The sequence below is a fragment of the Pristiophorus japonicus genome, chromosome 1, assembly GCF_044704955.1.
Source record: "Pristiophorus japonicus isolate sPriJap1 chromosome 1, sPriJap1.hap1, whole genome shotgun sequence".
NCBI classification, from domain to species: Eukaryota; Metazoa; Chordata; class Chondrichthyes; family Pristiophoridae; genus Pristiophorus; species Pristiophorus japonicus.
Window position 1 is genome coordinate 80,698,668 of NC_091977.1, and position 13,716 is coordinate 80,712,383.

The 13,716-nt window shown below is 43.4% G+C and overlaps 1 protein-coding gene across 2 annotated transcripts in view; it reads left to right on the plus strand.

Annotated features, from left to right (window-relative positions):
* glis3 (GLIS family zinc finger 3) overlaps positions 1-13,716 on the plus strand; it is a 938,847-nt gene that overhangs the window by 569,011 nt on the left and 356,120 nt on the right. The window lies entirely within an intron of this gene.

Here is a 13,716-nt window from a genome sequence, read left to right on the forward strand (position 1 = left end):
AGACATTAATATTGTACTGTTTGTTATGAATAGCTAAGCCAGATCTGAGGCAGGAAATTGTTCTAGTTGGATGCGTTATTGTTGACTAAGTAATGTTCCATATTGAGTTGTGAGCTGGCTGTGAAATACAGGAAATTGTGATCATGGTGTCATTTGAGATTGAACATTTAAACACCCCAATGTGTATAGTCACAGCTTTTATAACTTCACCTGCAAATCTGATGACAAAACAGTAATTGTAGAATGGCCACTTTAAAATGATTGCCCACACAATTACATTTACAAACTGAAGTCTTAGTGACAAAAATAATACAGCACACTGCAAACTTTGTGCAACTATTAGGAAAATAACTGAAAACAATGAGAACAGTAGGTGCATTTATCATCAAAAGAGGAAATATTCCTTAGAAAGTCCAATACACTAAGGTTTAAATATGACAGATTGAAAGGTAAGTATTCAGACTTTTTCAAAAAGCTCCTATAAATTAAAGAACACATCTGTGAACTTCAGTTCCAAATGCTTTAATGTACAATGGCATTTATCTGTAAACTGTCCTATCATTTCAGCACTTTAAAATATTGTATTACACATAATCAGTTTCGTATGGTGTTTCTAAAGCTTTTGAAGTTTGATATGCCCATCTTTTATCTCATTATCTATTGAATCATTCTGGCCAATATGAAAAGCTGCGCATATGTCAGAGAGTTGCAGTGATGATACCTGACAGCAGAAGTCAGTTGGCAGAGAGACAGATGTCTGACTTGACCCTTTTTACCAATTCATTTTTGCTCGAGTTATAGCTCTTACTTCATATTTCATTAATGTTTACGAAATATAAAATAGAATTTACAATATAAAAACCTGGGTAATATCCTAGTCACCAAATTACAGTTTCAAGATAATTCACTTAAAGGCAGACTCTCACAATCAGAAATACTGACTGTGGGGTTCTTTTATGAATATTTTAGATTGAACAGTGAATTAAAATTGGAAATTGGCTGTATAGGGTTCCTGACCCCGAGTTGAATTAAGTTACATGCTTGAATTGACACAGTCACTGAAACACTGTACATTAATGATTGCATCTATCAAAGTCAACTCAGCTGCCTCATACAGTAGAGCTCGGTACCTCTACAAAACCAGTGATGGAAACATTTGCTATCATGTGCAAGATATTTAATGCGCTCATATTATCACAGTTGAACTTTCCAAATTCATGATTTTATTTTCCACCTTTTTACAATTTTGTAATTTTCTTTATATTACCCTTTATTTTAATTGGTGCATCCACCGATTATTTTGTTTTTTGTTTCTTTGAGTAAGCTTCCTTCTGTCTTCACATGGAAGAAAAATTATTGTCCTCATCTTTTCATCATTTCTCCTCTTCTTGTGCCTCATCCAAAATATTAGGTAACAGACCTATTCCTAGGCCAATATTATTACAATGCTCTCCTGGCTGACCTCCCACTTTGCACCCTTTACAAACTTAAGCTCTTACAAAATTCTGCTGCCCGTATCCTAACTTGCATCAAGTCCTGTTCAATCATCACCTTTGTGCTCACTGACCTACTGGTCTGGCAACGCCTCAATTTAAAAATTCCTCCATGGCCTCTCCCCTCTCCATCTATGTAACCTTCTCCAGTGCTACAGCCTCCGAGATTTCTGTACTTCTCCAATTCTGGTCTCTTGCGCACCCCTGATTTTCTTTGCTCCACCATTGGTGGCTGTGCCTTCAACTGCCTAGGCCCTAAGCTCTGGAATTCCCTACCTAAACCTCTCTACCTTTCTCTCTTCCTTTAAGACACTCCTTGAAACCTAACTCTAACCAAGCTTTTGGTCACCTGTTCTAATATCTCCTTATGTGGCTTGCTGTCAAATGTTGTTTTATAATTCTCCTGTGAGGCACTTTGGGACATTTTACTACGTTAAAAAAGGCACTATATAAATACAAGTTGTTGTTGTGCAGATGTTCCTCCAATCAATTCTATCATCGTACATGGATGGAAGTAAGACTAATCAGTCACCCTTTTTGAATATTGCCAAAGTTATGTCTTGAATAAAGAGTCAGACCAGGTACCGCAAGCTCAAAGTAAGGTGTTACCGTAGTCCTTTATTTCAGGTCTCCAGAGTGCCTCTCCAGCCTGTGAGGCCTCCTTATGTACAGTTGCTCCCAAGGGATTATGGGATCCCTTGGGACTCCAGGGGATGAGCCCTCTGGTGGTTAAACATGGTATTTACAGGTTTACATATATAACAGCCACCACATTAGCCTGTTTCTAATCTTCTAGTACCAGTGTCCAGTGACTCCCTTATAATTGCCAACAATTCACAAATATCTTCCCTTGTCTCTTTCAGCACTCTGAGATAAATGCCATCTATCCCTGGGGATTTATTTGATTTGAGCCTAATGATCCTATCTAGGACATTCATCTAATTTATAATAAAGTCATTGATGGCTTTGTTTGTAGAGGACATATTGTAACATGCTGTCAATACTCTGCTGTCAGAATATTTACTATGTGCTCATCTAATTTTCTGCCTTGTTTGGACCTTTTATGGTTTTGGCCTCTTTTACATACGAACATAAGAACATAAGAAATAAGAGCAAGAGTAGGCCATACGGCCCCTCGAGCCTGCTCTGTCATTTAATACGATCATGGCTGATCCGATCATGGACTCAGGTCCACTTCCCTGCCCGCTCCCCATAATCCCTTAATCCCTTATCAGTTAAGAAACTGTCTATCTCTGTTTTAAATTTATTCAATGTCCCGGCTTCCACAACTCTCTGAGGCAGTGAATTCCACAGATTTACAACCCTCTGAGAGAAGAAATTCCTCCTCATCTCAGTTTTAAATGGGCAGCTCCTTATTCTAAGATCATACCCACTAGTTGTAGTCTCCCCCATCAGTGGAAACATCCTATCTGCATCCAACTTGTCAAGCCCCCTCATAATCTTATATGTTTCGATAAGATCACCTCTCATTCTTCTGAATTCCAATGAGTAGAGGCCCAACCTCCTCAATCTTTCCTCATAAGTCAACCCCCTCATCTCCAAAACCAACCAAGTGAACCTTCTCTGAACTGCCTCCAAAGCAAGTATATCCTTTCGTAAATATGGAAACCAAAACTGTACGCAGTATTCCAAGTGTGGCCTCACCAATACACTGTCATCATCATCATGGGCAGTCCCTCGAAACGAGGATGACTTGCTTCCATGCCAAAAAGGGATGAGTTCACAGGTGTTTCAATGAAGGACCTAATATTCCAGATCCCGCACTACATATTAAAGGGTGGAAGATGCCTGTGTGTGGATTTTTTTAACGTATGGTGGCCGTTGCACACCAGCCACCACACGGGCTTGACAGAGCTAGTTCTTGGTCCAGTGACAAGGATTACCCAAGACGACTGGAGACCAGCTCTGCTGCATGGGCCTAGTGCGCGCACGCATCGCAGTGTGGGCTGGGCTGTGCTGCCCCTGGGCCCTTGTCTCTTCTGGCCCCGAACTCACGCCTCTCCCGGGTCCCAATCACATCCCTCTACATTCTCTCGCCACTCCTTCACCCCGACCTCGCCACTCCTGTTGTATCTGCCCATGCTCCAATCACTGACCTGGACCTTGATGACTTCCCTCTTCGCTGCTGTTGCCCTCCTGCACCAGCTCGCACTCTACCTTGAAGTGGTACACTGCCACGCTGTTCAGGGACCGCCGCTCGCCGCTCCTGTTATGGCCCAACGTGCCGCTGATGGTCTCGCCGGTCGGGCCGGCCACACTGAATATACCCTGTATATCTGTAGCAAGACATCCCTGCTTTTATGCTCCATCCCCTTTGCAATAAAGGCCAAGATTCCATTGGCCTTCCTGATCACTTGCTGTACCTGCATACTATCGTTTTGTGTTTTATGCACAAGTACCCCAGGTCCCACTGTACTGCAGCTCTTTGCAATCTTTCTCCATTTAAATAATAACTTGCTCTTTGATTTTTTTCTACCAAAGTGCATGACCTCACACTTTCCATTATACTCCATCTGCCATTGAGAATTTTTACTGTTGTGTTCACCCTCTACAGCGATGTTATTTTCAAGTTTGTTCTTTGCCCGTCGATCCCCTTTCGATGATTTTCTGCATTTTCTTGTATTAATCTATTTGGGGCCATCTCCTTTCTCACTGGAGGACTTGTAGGCACCATTTTTCCACTTTATTTCATTTTTAATTTGCATATTCATATATTTAAGGTCATGTTTATTTAGTCTGAGCTTGTTGGTTTTGGAACTGTATTTATCCTGCCTCCTCAGCATTTATCACCATAGGCAGTCCCTCGAATGAGGATGACTTGCTTCCATGAAGGACCTGATGTTCCACTCCTGAATTCCAATTGAGGGGCTGGAAGATGCCTGTGCGTGAATTTTTTAACGTGTGGTGACTGTTGCACACCAGGCACCACACGGGCTTGGCAGAGCTCGATCTTGGTCCAGTGGCAAGGATTAACCAAGACGACTGGAGACCTGCTCTGCTGCATGGACCTAGCGCGCACACATATCGCAGTGTGGGCTGACTCGTGCTGCCCCTGGGCCCTCGGCTCTTCTGGGCCCCATACCCTCATCTGCCACACCTCCGCCACGATCTCTCACCGCTCCTCCGCCACAAACATTCATCGCATGTCACCACAAACACTCACCGTTCATCCGCCCCGACCTTCCCACTCCTCGGTACCTGGGTCCTGCCTATGTTCCTGTTGTGTATGCATGCCTGTTTACTGTGTGATGTCTGTAACACTGTTATGCCACATTGAATGTACCCTTACACTATACACACCCTACCGGTACACCAGAGGGTGCTGCTGCTGGAGACCTAGGGATTGCCTGCACACGGCAGGTAACCCAGTATAAAAGGGAACTCACAGCTTGTTGTCATCACTCAGGAGCTGCAAATAAAGGACTACAGGTCTGCACAGTTTAAGTATCATACCCTGCCTCGTGGAGTCATTACTAAAGGTGCCTACATACACAACAACTGGCGACGGGAATACGAGGTCACGAACTACACGCTCAACATGTCTAACCTCAGCAATTTTCAGCAATTTACAGAGGGGGAAGATTGGGACGCTTTTGTGCAAAGATTGGAACACTTCTTTATAGCTAACGACCTGGACAGGGACACACCGGCTACACTACCGAACAAACGCAGGGCCATCCTGCTTAGCAGTTGTGAGCCCACCATCTACGGTCTCGTCAGGGACTTACTAGCCCCAGAGAAGACAACCACCAAGAGCTATGAGCAACTTGTAACAATCACACAGGAACAACTAAAACCGAAAGAAAGCATCCTTACAGCCAGGCACTGGTTCTACAATTACCGGCGACCTGAGGGCCAAGAAATTGCCAAGTATGCTGCACACTTAAGAAGACGAGCTGCACCGTGTGATTTTTGGCAACCACCTTAATGAAGCACTAAGGGACATATTTGTCATCGGAATCGGCCACGAAGGCCTCCTACACAAATTGCTTTCGGCTGACATCACGGTCACCCTGCAGAAAGCAATTCAAGTGAGCCAGGCCTGTATGGTTTCAGCCAGCGACTCCAGGTGAATACTGACCCAGGACTCTAAACTGGCGAGTGCAGTACACTGCATGGATACTTCTAAAGGCAGAAATGCAGCCCCGAGTCCCGCAACCCTGAGTCCGCCACATGGGGCAAAACGGATGGCCCCATGCTGGTGCTGTGGAGGAAGCCACAGGGCCCACCAGTGCCGCTACAAACACTATGCATGCAAAGGCTACAAAGAGAAAGGGCACCTTCAGAGAAGGTGCAGAAAAGGCTGTACTCACTGTGTCTCTGATGAGTTGGCTGATCACCGGGGCTCCGACACAGATGAAGATGAAGCTACTCAAACCCTGGAAGAAGAGTATGGAATCTTTACCTGCTCCACCGGAAGTTCTCCGTGGAAGATGGAAGTGGATATCGATGGGGTCCCAGTCTCCATGGAGATCAACACAGGGGCGAGCCAGTCTGTGATGACCCAAATGACCGTTGAAAAAATTTGGATGAATCCTGCTACTCGACCAAAACTGTCTCCTGTCCAGGCAAAGCTGCTCACCTATACCAAGGTAAAATCCAAATCGTTGGCAGTGTAGACGTCCAGGTCTCCCAGGGCGACGTGTTGAACAAACTCCCCCTGTGGATTGTAGCCGGCGACGGTCTCACGCTGCTGGGCAGGAATTGGATGAACCGGGTCCACATCAGGCGAAGTGGCCCTGTGAAAGAAAAGACCACCACAGCCTACCTGCAGCAAGACCAGAAAATGGCTGCAGCACCACAAGCAGCAGAACCTGTAATCAAAATGGCCTCCGTCATGCCACGAGTGAACATGGAGGAGCATCATGTGACATCAAGCGGCCAATTGGATTTGAAGGCTCCCTTAAAGGAGACTAGTAACCAAAAAAATTTAAAGGGGAAGTTTCAACTATTTGAGTACACAGACTTTAAAGCTAAAGATGCAATTAAAGGGTGCAAGTATGAAAATGTATTAAATGTAACCATGAATTGTGATGCTAGTTTAACTAATGTGACGAATGAGATGAATGCAGGTGTCAGTAAGGTTAAGAACAAGTTTATTATGCTTAACAATAATAATAAGAAATGTGAAATGCCTAATGTAACATGTCTCTTGAAACCAGGACACCCAAAAGTGATGCAAATGCTAGAATGTATAATGCAGGCTTGACTATGTGTGATCAGAGCCAAGGTGTCATGTATACCGGTAGGACACTGCCAAAGGACATTGGGTCCTACAGGGACCATGCTGATGCCAATAGAATCCCCCTGTGGGAGACCCCCAGGTCCAGCAGGCTACCTGCCCCTTGCAGGACACACACACAGGCAGTGGGAGCAGACCCACTACAGGGACAGTGGTCAATGGGCAGCCCAGCCACCACCAATGGCAACCTGCACCAGACCAGCCCTACAATCCCTGGCCACCAGGGCCAACACCAGGAGCATGAGGCCAATACCCTCCAGCTTCCCTGGCAAACCCTGGGGTGACCTGACCCTCATCCCAATTGGTGGACAAGGAGCCCACCCAGTCTTGTGGCCCTGCCCACCACCCCACAACTACCCACATCACAGTGTATACACATCACCCACTGCTGCCATGGCTACCTCCCCGAGGGATCCCACAACAGTGACACCCACTTGGTTTGTGTGTGAGGGGGGGAAACGTACAAGGCCAGTCTGAAGCACAGGGGTCACACCTGGCAACCACACAACCCTCACCACAACCTCCCATAGCCCACCACTGATCACCTCCCCTGGTCATGACAATAAGGATATGAAAAATGCTCAGGGGGGAGTATTGTTGTGTATGCATGCCTGTTTACAGTGTGATGTCTGTAACACTGTTATGCCACATTGAATGTACCCTTATACTGTACATACCCTACCGGTACACCAGAGGGTGCTGCTGCTGGAGACCTCGGGGTTGCCTGCACACAGTTGTTGTTGTCACTCAGGAGCTGCAAATAAAGGACTGCAGGTCTGCACAGTTTAAGTATCATACCCCGCCTCGTGGAGTCATTACTAAAGGTGCCTACATACACTACGGTTCCTGCCCACCCTCCAAAATGGCGACCAGGGTTTTGATGACGTCACCCAGTTGCCCATCTCAAAATTAAAGGTGTGCATTTTCTTTTACTGAAGTATTGCACAAACTCCAGCAATTTATTAGCTTTAATTGTTTCCGCATTTTATCCAATTTATCCATTTAAAGTTATGCATCTGGCTCCTAGTTCTAGGTATTTCTGTACATCCTCTGGGCCATTTATAAATACCAGATCAAGATTATCATTGCTTGTCATGGCCTTCTGGACACACTGGGGAAAATGTCATCATGCTACTGTCCAATTTCAGGATGAACGGGGCAACAGCAAACTATAAATATAAGATAGTCACTAATAAATCCAATCGGGAATTGAGGACAAACAGGGAGTAGTTGAGGCGAATAGCATAGACACATTTAAGGGGAAGCTAGACAAGTATGAGCGAGAAAGGAACAGAAGGATATACTGATAGGTTGAGATGAAGTAAGGTGGGAGGAGGTTTGTGTGCAGCTTAAACATCTGTTGGGCCAAATGGCCTGTTTCTGTGTTGTAATACTATATAATACAAAAATCTGAAAAAACGCTTAGCTTTCACTTGGCCACCCAAAACCTGCCCGTTGTGATTATTAAGTATGCCTTGATTTGGGTGGGTAGCATTCCCAACCAAAACAGGCGGGAGCTTCATTCAAGTATTTAAGTTGAGGTCCTAATACGTGTTGAGATTTTTAAATGATTGTTAAGGAGCTAGGAGGGGTATGAATGTTCCTTTTGGCCTCACTAAAATCATCCCACACACTGGTGGTCCCTCCCTGCCCCGCCCACAAAACTTCCTGCTGCTTCCTTAACAAGTTCTGCCAGTTCAATTCTGTGGAGGATTTCCCGATTTTTATTCCCATTGAAAACAATGGGAAGAGATGTAAAACGGGCTGCCTATTTACTACCACCTGTTTTCTCTTCTTCTTAGGTAGTCCCTCGAAATCAAGGATGACTTGCTTTGACACTAAAGATGAGTCCTCAGGTGACTGAAGAGTCCAATGCGGGACCTACAGTCTCTTGCACAGGTGGGGCAGATGGGGGTTGGAGGAACGGGAGGTTGGGGTGCCTGGGTTGCCATACGCTACTTCCACTGTGGACACTTGACTTCAGCTTGCTCTCGGTGAAGAGACTCGAGTTGTTCAGCACCTTCCCGGATGCTTTTCCTCCACTTTGGGCGGTCTTGGGCTAGGGATTCCCAGGAGTCGGTGGGGATGTTGCACTTTTTCAAGGAGGCTTTGAGGGTGTCCTTGAAGCGTTTCCTCTGCTCACCTGGGGCTTGCTTGCCACGTCGGAGTTCCAAGTAGAGCGCTTGTTTTGGGAGTCTCATGTCAAGCATGCGGCCCACCCGTTTTATACTTTTGGACAAAGTCAAGATCTACCCCTATTGGTTCTCAATTGTGAAACCATCCTCACCAAATATAAAATTTATTTCACAATGTTTCTCTTTGTGGTGTCGAGTCTAAGAATCCCTCCGATCTGCAAACAGCACCAAAAACCAAGATTAGTGCCCCATAATTAGCTGATCCTATAGATTCAACAAATGCTCCTGCACTACTTAAAATAACCTTAAGCTGAAGATGTAAGAATTAGTACTTTATAAGAGTAATTTTTTAACATTGCTCTCCCAACAGGGAGCCTTGCCCACCGAGAGCGGATATTGAAAATTCAGGTATGTACTCCCCTCGATTTTCTGGCCATTTAAAATCATGGTCGAAAAATCGTGGACAATGCATGCCTGAATTTCTAATATGCACTCTCAGTCGGCAAGGCGCTCTGTCAGGAAGGCAAAGTCATAAAACAAGCTCTTATGTGTATACATTGTTATAGGTGAAAATTGGTGAGAACATTTCTGAATAACTTTAAAAGTTCAAGACCATTTAGAACCCATGATAATCATGACTTTTCATATTGTTATAATTAATAACTGTTGTAATCCTGATAAGTCATGAGATAAAATAAAAACTAACGTCATCAATCTTAAAATTCCAATTTCTGTTCTATTATTAATTCTAAGTCTTAATTGAAAAAACATTGCTTGAAGTTTATTGAAAATGTAAAGATGATGGGCTGTTTTTATAAAGCCAATACACCATTGCAAAACTTTAAGGAAAATTTATTTTAAGTCAATGTCAGGAGATCACCGGAAACAGTGATACATTTTTGAAATTAATTGAAATTAACTTTAGCAAAAATAATACTTTTAGTTTTCTGATAGTTTCTGAGTGATACCTTGTACAATTCACAAGTTCAAAAAAATCCCAAAAAATATATGTTTGGCCACAGTACTGTTACATTGTAAAATGCTTATTTTGTTAGTCTTTAAATAGCTGCCTTTCAAAATAATTACGGATGTTCCCATTTTTAACCTTGTTTTTCCCTTGTGTCGTTTTCTTCCCCCCACGCCACATACAATATTCCAAACGAAGGAGGTGATCTTCTGTCAGTAATGCAGCCATACTCTGTCAGTAATGCTGTCTAATCAGCTGCTGGTAGATTTACGTGAGGAGTTGGGTGCCTTCCTCTACAATTTTTTATATCTTCCTTTGGGGACACACCTGCTCTCTGTCCATTGTTTGCACCCCTGACAGTCCAGATAAGATCGAGGGTTCACTATAAGGGTAATCAGAACTGTGAACCAGCATCCAACCATTCCAACAAGTTACTATAACCTACTTAACCAGAGAATAAGGTAGCCCCAAAACAAACAGAAATGGAAAAAGCTAAATTTTATAAAAGGGACTCGTTCTATAAATGAATTCCCTTTTCTACATGCTACAACTACCTCGTTTCACTTTATCAAATTTGAGAAATGGGTTTGTTATGAAATTGTGTTTTAATTTAATTTGCTCTTTGAATAATTGAATCAAATATGCCTTGGATGGCATTTATATTTGGATGGTATTTAATTGAATTGAATTGCATTCATTTCATGTGTATTTAGTAGTTACAGTCTAAGACAGATGCAGACTCCTGTGGACTGCACAAAATTAACAAGATGCAGGTGCAACCCTAGTTGTGTTTGGCAAAAGCTTCTACAATAAACTTGAATGAAAGTGATTGGTACAGGAACAAGCTGAAATATTAGTTAATGTAATTCAGGAAGAATTTTGGGCTAACTTAAATATAGTTTGTGCCAAAAAGTTGATTAAGTAAAACAGTAACAAAAATCTGTCATTCAGAAATATAACTGCTTCAGTCAACATAGAGCTTTGTGGCAGCTATTTCTATATAATTTCAACAAGTCACATTCTGTCGAAAGCTTCCAGTTCTTCACCACCTCTGAAGGAAGTATTTGTCACTTGGCAGTGAGTTTGATCACATCTGAAGAAAATGATTAATAAATGGAAGATACAACATAGATTGTGGATGAGCACCACAAATAATTTAACTGATAAGACCTATGTTGGCATTTTTAATCATCACTGGTATATGTTCAGGAGTTTTCCTTAAAGTAATATAAAAAGTCTGACAAATTGTTGTTTAGCAGTATTCAAATACCGTAAATCCCATATTACTTGCTGGTCTATTTAATTGGAAAAAATGTTTCTTTGCACATCTGCACTTCTCCTTCTCAGGCCCCCAGTAATTAGGGAATCAGCGTACAGCTTATTGTCATTGTTTGCATTGTTTTCAGCTGTGTGGATTATTTGTTGAGTAGCAATCTAACTAGCTTGTTCTGTGGTTAATCCTACAGAACAAAGATCCTCAATAGGATCTAAAAGAACATGGATGTGTATTTTTCTACTTTGTAATATAACACCAAAAAGCTAACATTATCAGGAGCAAAACAAATGACATAAGTCGCCATTTTAACTCGGTGGTGAGAAGGGTAGGGTCAAGGTGGGCAGAAAACAGACCTGACTCGTGAGATCCAAGAATGTTTAACTCTCAGACTTCATCTGCATGGCCTCAGTCAGCCTGCCACCCAAAACCTGATGGGCAGGAGCGGGATGGCAGGTGGCCCTCGCCGGGGACCAGAGGAGCAGTCCTCGCCACTCAGGCAAACGTTCAGTAAGGGGTTTCTGGAGAGCCTCGCAATCGTGGGAGGGAGGAAGCCCAGGTCAGGAAATGCCTGAAACTTTCCTTGTGGGCCAACGGAGCATTCCTACTCCTCCTGGCGCTCCAAGGGAAGTCAAAAAAAGCACTTACTTTTATGAACCTCCTCTGGCTCTGACACCTCTTCCTACTAGGTTGGCCTGGTGGCTTCCACATGTAGGTCTTTATTTACAATAGCAGTTGGGTCCCGCTAACATCACCAGAGCTAATCTGCATATTTAAAGATAAACTGCGTCTGCTCAGAAGATCAGGTTAAGAGAGAGTGGGACCTTGGCGGGTAAGTCCTGCAGTCGATTTTAATTTTCTGCTCTATGCTCTGCCCTGGTACTGCTCAATAACCCACAGTAAAGACTAAAGTCTACCCCAGTCTGTTTACATAGGTAAAGCAGCAGCTATGCTGACCACTTCCCTTTTTCTTCATAATCCTTATACAGCAAACATACTGTTCGATCTACAAAAATAGGCCTTGTTGCTTTCCCCATCTTTGAAAGCTTTAGTTTTTTTCTATTTTCCACTGTAATATTCTTCCATAATCTCCTGTATGTGCTGATGCATGCTGACATATAGTTCCACAAACACAAGGGTCGAGAAATTTAAGTAGTGCCGGAAACATTTCAACCACGGGCAACGTGATCATTCTGTGTGACCCAAGACGTTGTGGAATTCCTGGTGGACATTCTGTAGAAAGGGAAGTGACTACTGCAGTATTGAACATCTCAGAAAATTGTGTTTTTCTAATCCAAAGAAAAACTGTAATCAATTAAGCTTTACCAATCGTGTTATATAATCTCGCAGGAATGCATTGAGGACAAAATATATTTATAATCATTTAAGAGCTAAAACTAGCATTTCAAATTTCTTGATCTCAGATTAAGATCAATGCACAACTCCAGCAATGGTAGGCGGAAGGCACTAATCCTGACCTGGGTAACCCAAATACCCGCCTGAATGATTAAACAATTTTCTCAGGACAATTTGATGTTTTGTGTAGAACTCCCAGGGATCATAGCGATGAAATGGGATTTTTGTTAGTTATTGGCCAATTAATCGGCTGGCACTCATTGCCCCGTGTATTTAGGTTTAATATTGTAAGTTAAAATTAACATTAAAGCTCTAGTCTGGGTGATATTGATTACATGTGTGTTAGTAAGGAGCAGGAGTGCTGTAAAAAAAAAAGGGGAAAGCAGCCAGCTGGTAAGATATATACTGGCCAGAATTTTAATTGGGTGAGGCGGTGGGGGGGGGGGGGGGGGGGCTTGGAAGCAGTCAGGAAACCCAGGAGAACTGATTTCTTGCAGGCCCTGCTGAATTTAATGGCAGGGGTGAGCTGCCCTCTCCCTGCCATGAAGCCTCCTTTAAAACTAGAAATGGGCATGCTGGAGGTGGGTTCTGGTCGGGATTCCATTTTTTTTTAACACTTTAACTTCCCACCCAACCCAAACCCATCTGTTCTTTGGGATGAAAATTCCCCCCCACTGAGTGAGAGCAGGAGATACATGGCTGGAGCACTGGTAATGGACCTGGATGAGAGCAGAGCAAAGGGAATAGAAGCTAAACAGAGTGGGTAAAATGTCCCAGGTAAAGGATTCACGGGGGAAGGACAGGGAACTATCTTAGCAGATGAAGAGGTTGTATTGTTTTCCCAATGATCTGATTAGTTTGCAGTGTCCCCTGGGTTAGCGGTGTTCGGTATAATTGGTCTGTGATGGTCTTGAGTGTGAACCAATCAGCAACATTAGGCTTTCTACAATATTACAGTTATGCAATAATACAGACAAAGGGGGTGGAATTGTAACTGTCCCAGCCCAGCAGAATCGAGGCTAGAGGGCAGTTAAAATGGAGCGAAGGACTTCCCTGCTGGCCTCCCACCCCAATTCACTAACTGCAATTTTATATTGCAAACACCAAGAACACCCGACTGAAGGTGGCAGGGTCCTTCTTTAAAAATGCAGATCAGATCAGGATCCAGGAATAGAGTTCCCCCTAGTGGACTACTGCTCTACCTAGTGGACTACTGAAGTAAATAATAA